Consider the following 18,705-nt stretch of genomic DNA (forward strand, 5'->3'; position numbering starts at 1 on the left):
CTGAGCATTGGTTTCTGTTATAAGAAAAATAAATCAATGCATATAACAACTGGTATTGTTTCCTTATTGTTAGAATGAAAATTCCACTATGAATTAGAGAAAAATCTCCATTACAGTTAATGCATTTTAACAAATTAAAACGGCAAATTTTCTTAAATGATTTCTTTTCACATAAAGACAGAACAAGTCTACTACTTTGAATTAGTATAATGAAGCACCCCAGCGACCCTGGAGTAGATTAATAAATTTCTCACCGCGCAAAGAGTTACATCTGGGAGAAACAGTCTCCTGAAGTTATTTTGATTCATGTTAAGGAGCATAAATGAAAATATGTAAAGCCAATAAATTGTGATAAAATAATGGGAAGTGACTTGGTTAAGATCAATCTTCACAGAAACCATGAACAAGTGGATATTTTCTTCCTGTGTACTGTAAGACTAGAATAAAGTGTTCATGATGATTTTAACAACACAGACATATTTCAGTTTACACTGCCAATATCATAACCAAGAAAGTAGGACAGAGACATGCTGGTTTCCATAGAATCTAGAACCCTGAAGAATTGTGATGCAATTCAAAAAAACATTTATTTAAAGCCTACTAGGTTGCAAGCATATCATTTACTTAGCTAAGATATTGAGAGACTGCCACACAGATTACTTTGTGCTAAATGCTTTGGAGAAATAAAGAACAAAGCATCTTTTGTTTTCTTGGAGTATTTTTAATTATTTTGTAGGAGGAAATAAGTAGAGGAGAAGTTTGGTAAAAAAAAAAAAACAAAAACAAAAAAAAAAACACTTAAATATTACAAGAAGAAAATATACGAACTGTATAAGCCAATCTAGATACTCAGTTGACCCTTGAACCAGGGGTTGGGGCCCAATCCCTTCACATCCTGGATTTTCATAAGATAAAATCTGCATATCACTTTTGGCTCCCCCAAAACTTAACTACTAAGAGCCTATTGTTGGCCAGAAGTCTTACAGATAACATAAACAGTCAATTAACACATACTTCATGTATGTATTATATTCTGTATTACCACAATAAAGTAAGCTAGAGAAAGGAAAATGTTACTATGAAAATCATAAGGAAGAGGAAATGTATTACGGTTCATGAAGTGGAAGGGGATCATCATAAAGCTCTTCATTCTGGTCACCTTCACATTGAGTATGCTGCGAAGGAGGAGGAGGAAGAGTAGGGGTTGGTCTTGCTGTCTCAGGGATGTCAGAGGCAGAAGAAAATCCATGTATGGACCCATGAAGTTCCAACATGTGTTGTTCAATGGTCAATTGTATATTTAAGAGATGTCACAATTCTAATTACCCAATATATATAAACATATATATGCCTGAGTCTCCAGAACCTTTTAAATATACCAGAAATTTGTCTTAAGTGAAGGTAAATAGTAACATAGAACTCAGAGCATTCAGCATACAAAACTCCTTGCATTAACAGCAGGGTTATACACATAGCACAGATCTACTTCCTTCCTTTTCTGACCGAATTTTCACTTCACTACCTTTTCAGATCATTTCCTTTTATCTTTAACCTTTCTTACTTGATTTTAAGAATAGTTCTTAGCAAAGAGTGGGAAGGAGCAAAGATTTTTCCATAATGTCCCAGCAAAAGTGCCTTTTTTTTTTTAGACGGAGTCTTGCTCTGTTGCCCAAGCTGGAGTGCAGTGGCGCAGTCTCGACTCACTGCAACATCTACTTCCTGGGTTCAAGTGATTCTCCTGCTTCAGCGCCCTGAGTAGCTGGGATTACAAGCATGCACCATCACGCCCGACTAATTTTTGTATTTTTAGTAGAGACCGGCTTTCACCATGTTGGTCAGGCTGGTCTCAAACTTCTGACCTCGGGATCCACCTCCTCGGCCTCCCAAAGTGCTGGGATTACAGGTATGAGCCCCTGCGCCCGGCCCAAAAGTGCCCCCATGCCAACCCCAAGGGGAAGGACAGAGGACACCAATACCAACTCTATAAGAGCAGGAATCATCTGGGCATAAGATAGCTCATGCCTGTCAACCCAGCATTTTGGGAGGCCAAGGCAGGAGGATGACTTGAGCCCAGGAGTTCGAGACCAACCTGGGCAACATAAGGGGACCCCATCTCTACAAAAAATTTAAAAATTTTTTTAAATGGTGGCATGTGCCTGTTATCTCAGCTACTTGGGAGGCAGAGGTGGGAGGCGAACTTGAGCCCAGGAGTTCAAGGGTGCAACGAGCTGTGATCATGCCACTGCACTACAGCCTAGGTGGCAGAATGAAACCATTACTCAAAAAAAAAAAAAAAAAAAAAAGCAGAAATCATGGGTGTGTCTTTGTGACACAGTATATCTAGGCCTCTAGGCACATGATAGAAGGGCCTCTTTGAAATGATGTGTTATTATATGCACCTATTTTTATTGTAGAGTTACTGAAATTACTATAGCTACTAAATGAAATATTAGGAGTTCAAACTCACATTTGGATAATTAAAATACTGATGAGTTTTTCTATTTTTTTCTTTATTCCAATATGACAATACCTCTAACACTAAAATTAGAGCCCATTTTACAAATCCCAGGAAATAATCAGAAGACTTCACAGAAAAGAAGAAAATGGTACATAAAAGTGACTTTTGTAAAGAATAAGTGAATTTCACTAATAATCTAATGTTTCTCAATGACAGAGGCATTGAATTTCTTATTATCAAAATAACATCATTATCAGAAACGTTGTAATATTAAAAAGGATTTCCCAGGAAATACTAATTCATGAACAATTTCTTGTTAATATAGAACAATATTCAATAGTCACTAGATGACATTATGAGATTTATCCATTTTACGAAAATGTCAAAGTCATACACATAATGATGAGTTTTTACGATGGAGACATACATAATTCAATGAACAATCTTAAGGTTTTAAATTTCCAAATAAAAGCATGTTATTTTAAAAAGTATATAGGAATCTATTGTTTTCTTGTCTCCAAAAGGCAGCAAAAGAAACAGTTGTTTAGGAAATTGTGTGGTTTTGGTTCATTATTATTTTTTCCATTGAAATAGGAATTTATCTTTCAAATTGTTTTCACAACAAGCTTCCTGAGTAAAGGGGTCATGTGTGTCTTACTGACTGTTATGAAACTCATGAGCAGTGACTCTCATGAGGACATTACAGGGTATTACAGAGTTTTGTTTTTGTCTTTGTTTTTATGGTCACGTTTATTTGCTCAGTATATTCAGAGGTTACAGCCTCTGTTCTTATAATATTGGTTCTATAATTTTCCATACACAGAATTCTGTATGGCCAGGAACCTGGAGAGTAGATGTGTCTCAGGTGAGCCTTACTTGGATCTCATGTGTCCTTGAAGGAGCAACATGTTAAGTGAGAACATGGAAGAGAGGAACTGCATTTGTCTGGAAGGTGAGGAAGTGAAGCCGCCTCCAGTGCTGATATACTCCTATCTCAGTCTTATAACTTCCATTGTCTATTCAGTCTATCCTATTGCCTATGTTTAAATAGCTCTTGGAGCACATTGACCCAAAAAAAAAAAAAAAATCAAAATGCATTGTCCTCAAGATTGGCTAAGTACTCATTGTATTAGTTTCCTAGGGCTATTGTAATAAAATACCACAAACTAGGTGAGTTATAAAAACAGAAATGTATTGACAAATTGTTCTGGAGGATAAAAGTTTGAGGTCAATATGTAAGCAGGACCACACTCCCTCTAAAACCTGTAGAATAGAATCTTTTCTTGCCTCTTCGAGCTTCTGGTGTTTGCCAGCACTCCTTGATGTATCCTTGTAGATGCAACTCCCCAGTCTCCAACTGTCATCATGTCAGTCATTGTAAGGACATCAGTCATTGGATTAAAAACTTGCCCTACTCCAGCATGATCTTATCTTAAACAATTACATCTGTAATAACCTATATCCAGTAAGGTCATATTCTGAAGCACTAGAGATTAGAATTTCCATATACTGTATCTTTTGGAGTGATATGGTTTAGATGTGTCCTCACCCAAATCTCCCACTTAATTGTAATAATTTCCATGTGTCAAAAGCAGGGCCAGGTGGAGATAACTGAATCATGGAGGCTGTTCCTCCATACTGTTCTTGTAGTGAATTAAGTCTCACAAGATCTGATGGTTTTATAAATGGGTGTTCCCTTGCATATGCTCTCTTGCCTGCCACCATGTAAGATGTCATTTTGCTCTTCCTTTATCTTCTGCCATGATTGTGAAGCACCCCCCAGCCACGTGGATCTGTGAGCCCATTAAACCTCTTTCCTTTATAAATTACCCAGTCTCAGGTATGTCTTTACTAGCAGCGTGAAGAACAGACTAACACATGGAGAAACACAATGCAACCTAAAAAACTCATAAAACTCAATGCCTCTTCTTCCTTGTATAGCCATACTAGCTTTTCCAGCCTCCTTTACAGACACAGGCAGCCATAGAAGCCATTCTAGTTAATGGAAAGAGGGTAGAAATTATTGACAACACTTCTCATCTAGACATAAAACCTCACATAGAATCCTCCAAGCTTTCTTTTCTATATCACCTGTATACAAAAGTATGAGTTTTGATTTTTCTATCATAGCATATAATACAGTGGTAATCATCCAGAGCTGTTAGGGGAGCTATTTGTAACTTTTTGCTTCACTACTGTTACCATTAGCTTCGATCTTCCAGAGCATCTCATGTTAACAATGTGTCTTTTGGAACTCTAGTCAACACATCCACATTACACCCAGGAAAAAGGAGGATGGGGGAAGGACAAAACACCATCTGTAGCTGACTATTTCCTTTGAAGACCTGTCCTGACAGCCCAGAACAATGATTTCTGCTTATATCTGGCTGGCTACCCACATCTACTAGGAAATCCGGGAATAATGTCTAACACTAGAGTTCTGGCTGCTGAGTAAGAAGATGAGCATGTCTATTAGATGAACAACTACAAGTCTCTTCTATAGAGAAAAAAAAGTAGCCAAGACTCAAGGGCCTCTTGACTTAGCCCCACAGTCTTAACAAATAGAGCCAAAGATAAACAGACACAGAAGCCCATGTTCCTTTCACTCAGTGGTTCTCACCCAGGGGTGGTTTTGCCTTCTAGGGGACATGTGGCAATGTCTTGAGGCATCTTTGATGCCCTGACTCGGGCAGGGATACTACTGTTACCTAGTCATATCCTTACTATTTCCTTTGAAGACTTGTTCTGGCAGCCCAGACCACTGATTTCTGCTTATATCTCATTGGCTACCCATATGTACAAGAGAATCTGGGAATGATCTCCAACACTAGAGTTCTGGCTGCTGGGTAAGAAGATGAGAACACCATCTACTTAACATAACACCAGAAGCTATGAGTATAGTTCAGGAATGCTGTAAAACACCCTACCAATCGCAGGACAGCTCCCACAACAATGCATTTTTGACCCAAAATGTCAGTATGCTAAGGAGAATCCATTCTGCAAACACGGCTCAGACATCATCTTAGCAAATCCTCTTCTCTTGCGACGGAAGAGGTGGAGCAAGAAGGACAATATGCAGAGGTACAGAAATGTGTGCATCTCCTACAGTCAGATCCATATCCAGAAACGCACAAGAGCCAAGTCTATGACCAATCATGGTAAAGGCTGCCCCACTAGGGAGGAGTCAATCCCGCCTGACCACCATGTGGTTACCTCCTCAGTGCTGCTGTTCGGTATGTACATCCTCCGGGCAGTGGTGAGATGGGAGCTCAGTACCGGTCTAAAAAATTATTAAGTTAATTTGAAGGCCACACTATCAACTAGGCTGAAAATTCAATCCATCATCTATTTCTATCTTGAAGCATACCTAGCTCTGTTGTCCAATATAATAACTCAAGATGACTCTAAACACGAGAAAATCTAAGCACTATATGGTTACCCCAAATTAGTAAAATATAAACCCGACATTAAATTTCAACACAGAGAATAAAAATTCTAAAAATGGAAGCTCCATTTTCTTTTTTCAAAAGCGAGAAAAAAATCCTTAACTAAAATATTTTATCCACTGAGGACTTTAAATTCCCAAGTAAATTAAAGTTCCAAAATCTTTTCTGCATAATTTTGTTATTTTTTTTTCATTCTAGCCACAACATCCATACTTGGATGCCTAGGTAATTTGCTTTCCTTCTTTATCACCCTCAGCAGCCCACGCCATTTTCTGCTGGAATGGATGTAGCTCTTTCAGAATCTAATTCCAAATTTCTCATGTGTCCTATATTCTGAAAACTTCAACACCCAAAGAACATCTAGAGGTTATCAAGTACCAGTTCCACTTTCATAGCCTTTTATAAAGCACTGGCAGTTCTACTGGTAGCCTCCCCAATAATTATTAACTCTTTCCTTCTTGTTGGCAAGCCACTGAATTTGTTCCAATATCCAACCTTCTCTATGAAACCACGTGATTTCGAAGATGTGAATCCAAACCCCAGTCATATTTCTTCTACTGTGTGTTATCATGTCTCTATGTGCTACCTGATTCTGAGGTGGCTGACTTGTAACTATGAAGGGGGCTAACCATGATATTGGTGATGGCTGTGTCGGTAGAGATTCACTCAGAGAAGTAAAACTTGTATGAGTGATATAGAACAGATAATTTATTATAGGAATTAGACGTTCCTCAATTCTAGGAGAAGCAGGGGAAATAAACATCCAGAAAGGAATTGTTAGAGGATCATAGAGAAGTAATTAACCAGAGATCATAAAAGGGAGCTGGTGAAGAGGTCCATGGAAAGTTATTGCTTCTGCATCTGGTGGTGGGTTTGAAGTCACTACAGGTAATCATTTAAAAGGAAAAGCTGGCAGTGAAGTGAGAAAAAGCAAAGCCAACACTGGAATCCATGAAAAGAAACTGAAATCTGCATCTGTCTCTCATAGCATCCAAATTTGGTTTTGTGCATGACCTATAGAAGGTTGGGCCCTTCACCAGAGAGATGCACACACATCTGTCCCAAGGCTCAGGGAAGCTGAAGGAGGAGAATCATGATTGTTGGAGAAGCTGTGTGCCATTCCATGCCAATAATGTGAGCTGGCAGATCAAGACAATGTGCACAACCAAAAGCAGCAGCTTCTAAGTATAGTGGCTGCTGTTTCATCTCTCACATCCAAATCTCATGCAAATTTATCTTGAGGTCAACCCTAGTCTAGAACTACAGAGGGAAAGAAACTCTTATAAACACACTTCCAACTTCACTAAGTTATTCACAGTACACAATCCACCATGATAGAGGAATAGAGAGAAGGAAAGAAGTTGGGCTCTTGTTTACATCACTGAGCTCTGCACAAACCAACATTGAGACTTCTATCTCCAGATTTCTTATTTATCAGAAAATATATCTTTCTTATTGAATTAGCTATTTTGAGTTGAGGTCTTCTGTTACTTGTAGCCAACATCATCCTAACCAATAAACCAATACACTACATAATCTAAAGACACACTGTTACCAGCTACAAACCATAACAGAAATGTAGTACTATCTGGAAGAACAGGAAAAATAAAGAAATAAAAGAGAAATTACTCTTGCATAATAATTCACCATATACCAATCAATGTTTTAATGTTTGCTCTACACCCTATGAATTTAGAGTCAAATGGAAGAAAGCTCCCAACAAGAAGTGAATCATGATACTATGCTTTCTATATCTTTAGGAGAAGACCATCCATCTGCAATTTCAAAGATCTAAATCAACGTCCCTGTATCAACTAAGATAGATTCTAAGGTTAAGGAAACAAAAAGTTACCTACTGGCCAAGGGCCCAGGGCTCAGCTGGCATGGCAACTCCCTGAATTTCTATAGCAACAAAAAAACCACACTCATGCTGAACTGCCTAACAATAGGAGCTATCAGGCAAAATGTCATACCATTCCTAACTGATTTACGACCCAGGCCACTACAACCCGCATTGGACAAAGGACCTGCCTTGCAAACATTCTTTCCTGATAAACAACCACAGACTGCAAGCCAGTTTTCAGCCAGCTTATGGAGACTGTACACAAGCTGTATTTGCATCCTATAGTTTACCTTTTCATATATCGAGCCAAAATCCACTTCATTTTAATGCTAAAACCCCACCCCAAAGTGAGCATGGGATGTATGTTATATATACGTTTATTCATTGTGTACGCACTCAGCTTCCTTCATAAATATGTACAGATATTCCCTCAAACCTGCTGAATATGTATGACTACTGTGTAATACAGACCCCATGAGGCATAAAAGCTAATTCCTCCTTTCCCTCTTTGGAGACAGAGCACCTTTGATTCACACCAGGGACTGTCTCTTCCCTACTTGCAAACTGATATCACCAACAAAGCTCTTCTTTCTATTTAGCCATCCTTGTGGTCCTTTGGATGACACACCTATACATGGTTCCTCCTTTATTAGAGGATGGCATTTAAAGTACTCCTGCCTTCTGAAACACAATAATATAAATGTTAAATGGAAAAAACTGAAATCACCAGATTGATCACATGTTTATAACGGGGAACAGCCTATATATTTAAATTACCTTCGCTTCTATTTTATTTTGACTCCCTGAGTTCCCAGCACTATAAAGCCAGATGGTGCAGAGGTCTACTTAGAAGCTCTATTTTGAGAAGAGTAATCCAAAACTCTCAGGCAAAGTCTATGACTTGGTATTTCTTACAGTTCAGCCCTTTACTCTGTGTTTATATTTCAACCAGGATGATAAATATATTAGTTCATTCTCACACTGCTATAACTACCTCCCTGAGACTGGGTAATTTATAAAGAAAAGAGGCTTAATTGGCTCATGGTTCCACAGGCTGTACAGGAAGCATGGCTCAGGAAACTTATAATCATGGCATAAGGTGAAGGGAAAGCAGACACATCTTCACATGCCTGGCAGGAGAGAGAGAGGGAGAAGGGGCAAGTGCTACACACTTCTAAACAACCAGATCTTCTGAGCACTCACTATCACCAGAAGAGCAAGGGGGAAGGCCACCGCCATGATCCAATCACCTACCACCAGGAGTCTGCTCCAGCAGTGAGGATCACAATTTGATGTAAGATTTCAGTGGCAACACAGAGCCATATTGCTAACCAAGGCATTTTTGTCCTGCTGCCCCAGCCTCCTGCTCTGGTTTCAAAACAGTTCATTGGCACTAGTAAAGGTAAATATGCTCACCCCTTTTTTTGTGAGCATATGTATGCTGTTATGAAAGTTGATCATATGAATTGGATCACTCTTGTTGCACTCAACTAAAAGAGTACCCTGAATACAAAACATTGTTCCAAGAATGTAGTTTTCTGCAAGCCTGACTGCTGAAACTGCTTGTTGTAACCTAAAATCAGTTTTATCTACCGCTTCCACGATAACTTGCTACAACTCTAGGACTAACTTTTCCACCATCATTGCTCCCAATTGAAGCCTGCAAGCCCACCAAACCTTCACTAGTACCAATGAACTATTTCAAAGGGCAATACCTAACATTTACCTTTTTCATAAAACCTTTAACCTTCTCTTTGTTCTTCAGACATACCAAAGACGACCCGGTCTGCATATATACCCCAAATTGCAATTACTTTTCCCAAATAAAACATTAAATTTAGAGATTCATCTTCACATTTTTGTTTTGTCTTTGACACAACATCATTAGGAAAATTTTTCCTTTGCCCCCATGTTTGATCCAGCCAGAGAATGGCTGTCAACAGACACCTAAACCGAATTGAACTGCAGCAGCTGATGCTTCCGAAGCCATTCCCTTCGAGGGCAAAATGAAGGCTAATGTGTCATTTGTGTGCTCCTTGCCTTGTCTTCCCTTCATGTTTTAATTTTCCCAGTCTTGGGTATTTTTTGCTATTTTAATAGCAATGGAAACATGCATTTATACCACTTGTTCTCTATTCATGGAAAATTATACAGTATTTAATTTACCTCTATTCTTCCTCCACTCCTTTCAAGCAGATACAACCTAGGTCCTCCTCCAAAAGAAATGTAATCTGTTTCTCGTATTGGCATGCCATCTTTCTCTTTCTGTTTCTCACCCTCCTGAATTGTCTGCAAGAGAAAAACACCCTTTTTTCCCTGAGACTGTGTTTCCTACTAAAGCCCTATCCTTTTGTCAAACTCTGAAGTTTCAGATTCTTACAGCAAATTTTCCCTCTGCCTAGGAGCAAATTTGATTTCAAGAGCAAAGCTGATGCAGCCATAGAGCTTTTTAATCTCACTGGCTTTTAATTTTATAATAATTTTATTGAGACATTCCCAAGATGAAATACATCCTTTAGAATGAAGCCCCCCCATTTTTTGTTATCTATGTATTGATAAAATATTTTATACCATTGTAATGAACTTGACATATGACTCCAAAGCATAATTATAATCTGTTCTAAGATCAAAATACGGGATGGGAGAGGGGAAATATAGCATAACAGGGAATGCCCTAGGCTTGGACACAGTTCACAACAAGGTAAAGAGAAGCCTACTTTGGCATGATCAATCATGAGATCATCATTGTCTTAAGACCCTGTATATATCCACTTCCTAAGTTTTAAAAGAGGCTTCCCTATCCCTAAGGAAGCCATCTGACTTTTCCACGTTAGATTCTACCAACACAATATATAATTAACTGCAGTCAAATATTCCTAGTATACCTTCCCTGATTATAAGGTGAAAAATGTGTTCTTAGCCAATACCATCTTCCTGACAATTTATTGCAGTTTTAGGCAACTTGCCTGGATGCCCAAAATAATCCCTTTCTACTTATACTAGCTTTGTTCACATTTAATGTGCCTGGAGATAAAACAGAGGAGGAGGCATCTACCAATCAATCTGGAACACCAATTTCCACCAGTTGGTAACTTTCTGCCAAAGTTCTAGAGCATCAAAATATATTAAACATTGGAATAAGATGATACTAAATAAGATATTTGCAGGCATCTGTCTCTTTCATCCCACTACCACTCCAAATCGAAAGGCGTTAAAGTTTAAGGTGGGGTTGGTAGATTGACCTAGAAATCCCCTCATCCATGGAGGCTTAAACCATGTAAATAACTACCACCCTTCCTTTAATTTATCTTAGAGATAATTCTATCTGCAAGCCTCCATGTCTTCATCAGCTGTGGTCAGATGGAAGTCTTAGAACTGTTTCTGGCTCTAGGAAAGTTCTTCTCATCCCCTTGACACTTGACATTTGAAGCCTCTCAACCATTTTACTTATTTATTTATTTACTCATTTTGCCTTGGAATTATCAGGACTAATGACATAATGCCATTTTTGTCTGCTCATATTAATTGCTATAGAAATAATCAACTTATGGAATGAGGGAGTGAAGACCTCGGTGGTGGACTAGTCTCTTGCAAAACAGTAAAAATGCTGAGAAAACTAAAATTAACCATTTTTGAAATCTTAAAATTAAACAAAGCCAGAGAATGCACTGAAAAAAACACATACGCAAAAAAAATTACTGAACCTTGGTAAGACAGTGGGGTCTTTGACATTTTGACATGTGGCTATTTCCATCACTTCTCCTCCCCAAGCTCAGTGGCCTGATAGCCTGATGAAAAACAAGCAATCTCAGAGCTAACAGACAAGATTGACCCTGTTTGGTACTCCATTAAAAGCAGCATTTCCACAGCATAGTCAATACTTTGTCTCAACTTCCAGCTACTCACAAAATCTCTATTCCTGGGGTGTTGTGGCTATTTGACTTAACTCAGAGTCCAGCTCAGCTAAAATTCTCAAAAGCCCTACTCCCAGGGCATTGCCAAAACAATAACAATTTACTGACAACATTGCAGCTGCCTTGAGCTGTGAAGCCAGTTGGTGCAAACAAAAGCCTGGCCATAATTTAAAAGCAGCTCCTGGAAAACAAGGTGAGCATAAGGAAGTTTTAAAAACTTCAGGCCGGGCGCAGTGGCTCGTGCCTGTAATCTCAGCACTTTGGGAGGCCGAGGCGTGCAGATCACGAGGTCAGGAGATCAAGATCATCCTGGCTAACATGGTGAAACCCCGTCTCTACTAAAAATACAAAAAAAATTAGCCAGGCATGGTGGCGGGCACCTGTAGTCCCAGCTACTCGGGAGGTTGAGGCAGGAGAATGGTGTGAACCCGGGAGGCGGAGCTTGCAGTGAGCCAAGATTGTGCCACTGCACTCCAGCCTGGGTGACAAAATGAGACTCCGGCTCCAAAAGAAAAAAAAAAACAAACTTCAATATATTCCTGGGGATCTAAAAGGATATCTGCATGTGCAAGGTTGTATATATGCCCAGAAGGACCTGGGAAAGGAAAATTCTGTCATCACCCCTGCCTGAACTTGGGGTCTTGAGAAGACAGAAACTGAGGGCTAAAATTGTCTCTAAAACTTACAGAAATGTGCTTGGAGGCACAGCAAGATGGTAGAATATAAGGCTCCACCAATTGTTCCTTCCACAAGGACACCAATTTAACACCAATCTACACAGAAAAACAAAACCAAAACACACCTTCATAAGAACCCAAATTAGGTGAGCACTCATAGTACCTGGTTTTAACTTCGTATTGCTGGAAGAGGCACTGAAAAGACAGAAAAGAGTCCTGAATCACCGACGCCACTCCTCCCCCACCCCTGGCCATGGCAGGGGGTTGCTGAGAGCATCTCTGGGTGCTGGGGGAGGAGAATATACCAATTGTGAGGCACTGAACTCTGCGCTGTCCTGTTAGAGCAAAAAGGAAAATCGGACTAAACTCAGCTGACACCTAGCCACAAAGGGAGCATGTAAATCAGTCCTACCCAGAGCAGAATCACCTGTCCCAGCAGACAGAACATGAGTTCCCACAAACCTCGCCACCGAAGGCTACAGTGTTCTGTGTCTCCAAGTAAACTTGCAAGGCAGTCTAGGCCATAAAATCAGCAACTATTAGGTGAGTCCTAGTGCTGAACTAGGCTCAGAGACAGTGGCCTGGTAGGGGGCAAAGACGCACTGAGACATCAGCTGGTGTAGGTAAGGAAACGCTGGCATCACCCCTCCCCTAACCCCAGGCTGCACAGCTCACAGCTCAAAAGAGACACATCTTTTCGCTTGAGGAGGAGAGGGAAGAGTGCGGAGGACTTTGTCTTGCATCTTGGATACCAGCTCAGCCACAGCAGGATAGGGCACTGGTCAGAGTTGTAAGGCCGCTGTTCTAGACCCTAGCCCCCAGATGACATTTCTAGACACACCTGGGCCAGAGGGAACCAAATGCCTTGAAAGAAAAGACCCAGTTATGGCAGTACTCATCGCCTGCTAACTGAAGGGCCCTTGGGCCCTGAATAACCAGCAGTGATACCCAGGTATTACATCGAGGGTCTTGGGTGAGCCTCTGAGACTTGCTGGCATCAGGTGAGACTCGGCACATTACTAGCTATGATGGCTATGGGGCAAAACTCCTTCTGCTTGAGAAAAGCAGAGGGACTAGTAAAGGGGACTTAGTCTTGCATTTTAGGTACCAGCATGGCCACAGTGGGGTAGATCACCAAGCGGGCTCTTGGGAGTCCTCAATTCCAAGACTTGACCCTTTGATGGCATTTCCGGACCTGTCCTTGACCAGAGGGGAGCTCACTACTCTGATGGGTGAGTCCCAGGCCAGGCAGCATTAACCACAAGCTGATTTAAGAGATCTTGCCCTAGAATAAATGTTTAAGAGAGTACTTCAATGAGAAAGAAAAGGATATTAATGAACAATTAGTAATCACCTGAAGGTATAAAACTCACTAGTAACAGTAAGTACACAGAAAAACACAAAATATTACAACACTGTAACTGTGGTGTGTACACTATGCTCATACTAAGTAGAAAGACCTAACAATGGACCAATCAAAAATAATAACTACAACAAGTTTTTAAGACATAGTCGGTAAAATAAGATATAAATAGAAACAATAAAAAATTAAAAGGTGGGAGGATGAATAGAAGATGCAGAGTTTTTATTAGTTTTCTTTTTGCATGTTTATTTGTTTATGTAAACAGTGTTGTTAACACTTTAAAATAATGGGTTATAAGATAGTATTTGCAAACCTCATGGTAACATCAAACCAAAAAACATACAATGGTTTATTAGTCCATTTTCATACTGCTATAAAGGACTGTCCAAGACTGGGTCATTTATAAAGGAAAGAGGTTTAATTGACTCACAGTTCTGCATGGCTGGGGAGGCCTCAGGAAACTTACAATCATGGTGGAGAGACATAGGCCCTAATGCAATATAGCTGGAGCTTTCAACACCTCACTTTCAGCATTGGACAGATCTTCCGGAAAGAAACCCAACAAAGAAACATCAGACTTAATCTACACTATAGACCAAACTGGTCTAATAGATATTTACAGAACATTAAATTCAAGAGCTGCAGAATACACATTCTTTTCATCAGCATATAGATCAATCTCAAGGATAGACCATAAGTTAGGTCACAAAATAAGTCTTACAACACTCAAAAAATTTTAAATAATATTAATCATCTTATTTGGTCACAATAAAATAAAACTAGAAATTAAAAACAAGAGGAATTTTGGAAACTATCCAAATACATGAAAATTAAACAATATGCTCCTGAATGACCAGTGGGTTAGTGAAGAAATTAAGAAGAAATCTGAAAAATTTTTGAAACAAATGATGATGGAAACACAACATACCAAAACCTAAACAGCAAAAGCAGTACTAAGAGGGAAGTTTAGCTATAAGTCCTACATCAAAATAGAGGAAAACCTTCAAATAAACATTCTATCAATGCATCTTAAAGAAGTAGAAAAGCAAGAGTAAACTGAACCCAAAACTAGTAGAAGAAAAAACTAATAAAGATCAAAGCATAAATGAAATAAAAAACAAAACAAACATCAATGAAACAAAAAGGGTTTTTAAAAAAATTAAGCAAAATTGACAAATCTTTAGCCAGACTACAAAAAAATCAAATCAAAATGGGTTAAAGACCTAAATCCAAGACTTCAAACCATGAAACTGCTACAAGAAAACATTGGGGATAATCCTCAAGTCATTGGTCTGGGCAAAAATTTATTAAGCCATACCCCACAAACACAGGCAACCAAAACAAAACGTTTCACGTCAAGTTAAACAGCTTCTGCACAACAAAAGATAAAATGAACAAAGTGAAGAAACAACCCACAGAATGGAAGAATATATTTGCAAACTACCTATCTGACAAGGATTAATAACCAGAATATATAAGGAGCTCAAACAACTCTATAGAAAAACATCTAATAATCAAATCAAAAAATGGACAAAAGATTTGAATAGATATTTCTCAAAAGAAGACATACAAATGGCAAACAGGCATATGAAAAGGTGCTCAATATCATTGATCATCAGATAAACGCAAATCCAAACTACAATGAGATATCATCTCAGCCATCTCAATTAAAATGGCTTATACCCAGAAGACAGGCAATAACAAATGCTGGAGAGGATGTGGAGAAAAGGGCACCCTTGTACACAGTCAGTGGGAATGTAAATTAATACAAACACTATGGAGAACAGCTTAGAGATTCCTCAAAAAAACTAAAAATAGAGCTACCATATGATCCAACAATCCCACTACTGGGTATATACCCCCCTAAAAAGGAAATCAGTATATCAAAGACATATCTGCACACTCAAGTTTGTTGCAGCACTGTTCACAATAGCAAAGGTTGGGGAGCAACCTAAGCGTCCATCAACAGATGAATGGGTAAAGAAAATGTGGTACATATACACCATGGAGTACTATTCAGCCATAAAAAAGAATGAGATTCAGTCATTTGCAATAATATGGATGTAACAGATCATTATGATAAGTAAAAAAAAACGCCTGGCACAGAAAGACAAACATCACAAGTTCTCACTTATTTGTGGGATCTGAAAGTCAAAACAACTGAACTCATGGACATAGAGAGTGAAGAATGGTTACCAGAGACTGGGATGTACAGACGGGAGCTGCAGGGGAGGGGAGGATGGTTCACGGGTTCAAGAAAGTTAGAATGAATTAGACCTACTATTTGCTAGCACAACAGGGTGACTATAGTCAATAATAAGCTAATTGTACATTTGAAATAACTTAAAGAGTATAATTGGTTTGTAACTCAAAGGATAAATGCTTGAGTGGATGGATACCCCAGTCTCCATGATGTGATTATTTCACATTGCATTCCTGTTTCAAAACATCTCATGTACCCCATAAATATATACACCTACCTACCATGTACCCACAAAAATTAAAATCTTCTACTGATCATTGGCTGACCACTAAATCATACTTGGTATCCTATTGAAATTAACACACTATTAATCTGGATTAAATTATTTTACATTGAAATACTAATTGTAATATCCAGACCAACTTCTAAGAAAATAACAAAAAATATAGTAAAATAAGCAACAAAGAAATTAAAGTGATATTAAAAACATTACACTAAAAATATCTATTCAATACAAAAGATGACAGTAATCAAGGAGTAGAGAAATAAAAAAGACAGAAGACACAGAAAACAAATAACAAAATGGAAGAAATATATTCTAGTATACCAGTAATTTTATTAAATATAAATGGATTAAATATTCTAATTGAAGGAAAGATTAAAGAAAATAAAAATTTAAAATTAAAACCCATGATCTAGAGACACACTTTAGATTCAAAGACCCAAATAAGTTGAATGGGAAAAGACAGAAAGTATTACCACGTCATCACACAAGGAGTAACAAAAAGATAGGCTTTTAGAACAAGATCAGGCTAAATAGACTTTAAGACAAACATTGTCAAAAGAAACTAATGACATCTTATTAACGATAAGAGGATCAAGTCATCAGGAAGAAATAACAATTACAATATATGTATGTACCTAATAACAGTGCCCCAAAAGATATGAGGCAAAATATACAGAACTGAAGGGAGAAATAGAAAATTCAACAATAATAGTTGGGGACTTCAATACCTTGCTTTCAGTAATGGATAAAACACATAGGCCAATGATCAACAAGGTAACAAAAGACCTGAACAACACTATAAAACAACTAAAATGAACAGATATTTATAGAACATTTTACCCAACAGAAGAAGCATACACTTTTCCTCAAAATCATGTAAAACATTCTTCAAGATAGATTATGTGCTAGCCCATAACACAAGCCTCAATATATTGAAATAATACAGTGTGTTCACTGACCTAAACCAATTAAATTAGAAACCAACAACCTAAGGTTTTGGGAAAATTCACAGTTTTAAAAATCAAAAACACACTATTAAATAACCAGTGGGTCAAAGAAGAAATCACAAGAGAAATTAGAAAATATTCTGAAGTAAATGAAAATGAAACACAAAATACCAAAACTTTTGAGATGCAGCATCAGTTATTAAGGGAAATATATAGATGCTAATGCCAATATCAAAATGGAAGAAAGATCTTAAATCAGTAATCTCACTTTCCACATTATAAAACTAAAAAAGAAAAGCAAATAAATTCAAAGCAAGCAGAAAGAAGACACAACTTACAGCTGAAATAAATGCAATAGAGCAGAGATTAAAAATCAAGAAAGTTAATGAAGCCAAAAGCTAGTTCACTGACAAGAGCAGCAAAATTGACAAATCTTTACCTTAGACTGACCAAGAAAAAGAGAGAAGATTCAAATTTCAAAAACCAGGAATGAAGGAAGGAATATATCTACCCCCTTAAAGAATATAAAGGATTATAAGGGAATCCTAGGAACAAATGTTTTTCAAAAAATTAATTAGATAACAGATAAAATGGACCATATCCTGGAGAGACATAAAATATAGGAACAGACACAAGAAGAAATATGTAATTAGAGAAGATTTATGACAAGTAAAGAGATTGTGTTAATAATCTTGAAGCTTTCTATAAAGAAATGCCCACCTCCAGATTAATTATCCAGAACATTTAAAGAATTAATACCAAGTAAATGTCTTCAATCTGATAAAAAACATCTACCAAAAACCCCACAGCTAACATCATACTTAACAATAGAGGATTGAATGCCTTCCTCCAAAAATAAGAAAGAAGCAAGGCTGTCCACTTTTGCCACTTTCATTCAACATTGTATTTGAGATTCTAGCGAGGAAATTTAGGCAAGAAAAAGAAAAGTGTGATTGGTGGCTCATGCCTATAATCCCAGCACTTTGGGACTTTGGGAGGCCGAGGCAGGTGGATCACCTGAGGTCAGGAGTTCAAGCCAAGCCTGACCAACATGGTGAAACCCTGTCTATACTTAAAAAAAAAAAAAAAAAAAAAAAGAAAGAAAATACTAAAACTATCTCCATTTGCAAGTGATATGACCTTTCATACAGAAAATCCTAAGGAATCCATAGAAAAAATTGTTATAACTTATAAATGAGTGCAACAATGTAGCAAAATATAAGATAAATATATAATAATAAACTGTATTTCTATATATTAGCAATGGACAATCTGAAAATTAAATTAAAATATAATTTATAGTAGCATCAAAAAGAATAAAATACTTTGGAATACACTTAACAAAAGAAGTGCAAGACTTGTACACTGAAAATACAAAACACTGGTGAAAGAAATAGACGAATATCTAAATAAATGGAAAAACATCACATATCCATAGAATAATATTGATATGACAATATTCCTTGTTATGAGTTGAATTGTGTCTTCTCAAAAGACATGTTAAAGTCCTAAACCCTGGCCCCTGTGAATATGACCTAGTACAGTTGTCAAATTCATCTACAGACTCA

General features: G+C 37.9%; 1 long non-coding RNA gene across 3 annotated transcripts in view; it reads right to left on the bottom strand.

The window, feature by feature from the left end:
* LOC134761474 (uncharacterized) overlaps positions 1-18,705 on the bottom strand; it is a 261,901-nt gene that overhangs the window by 105,747 nt on the left and 137,449 nt on the right. For 2 of the 3 annotated variants that reach the window (XR_010140118.1, XR_010140128.1), the window contains exon 4: positions 9,914-10,036. This is a non-coding gene — a long non-coding RNA (uncharacterized LOC134761474). Of the gene's footprint in view, positions 1-2,515; positions 3,816-9,913; positions 10,037-18,705 lie in introns of those variants that run through there. The other variant, XR_010140125.1, reaches the window with a different exon arrangement.

This window comes from Pongo abelii, chromosome 1 (genome assembly GCF_028885655.2).
Source record: "Pongo abelii isolate AG06213 chromosome 1, NHGRI_mPonAbe1-v2.0_pri, whole genome shotgun sequence".
NCBI lineage: Eukaryota > Metazoa > Chordata > Mammalia > Primates > Hominidae > Pongo > Pongo abelii.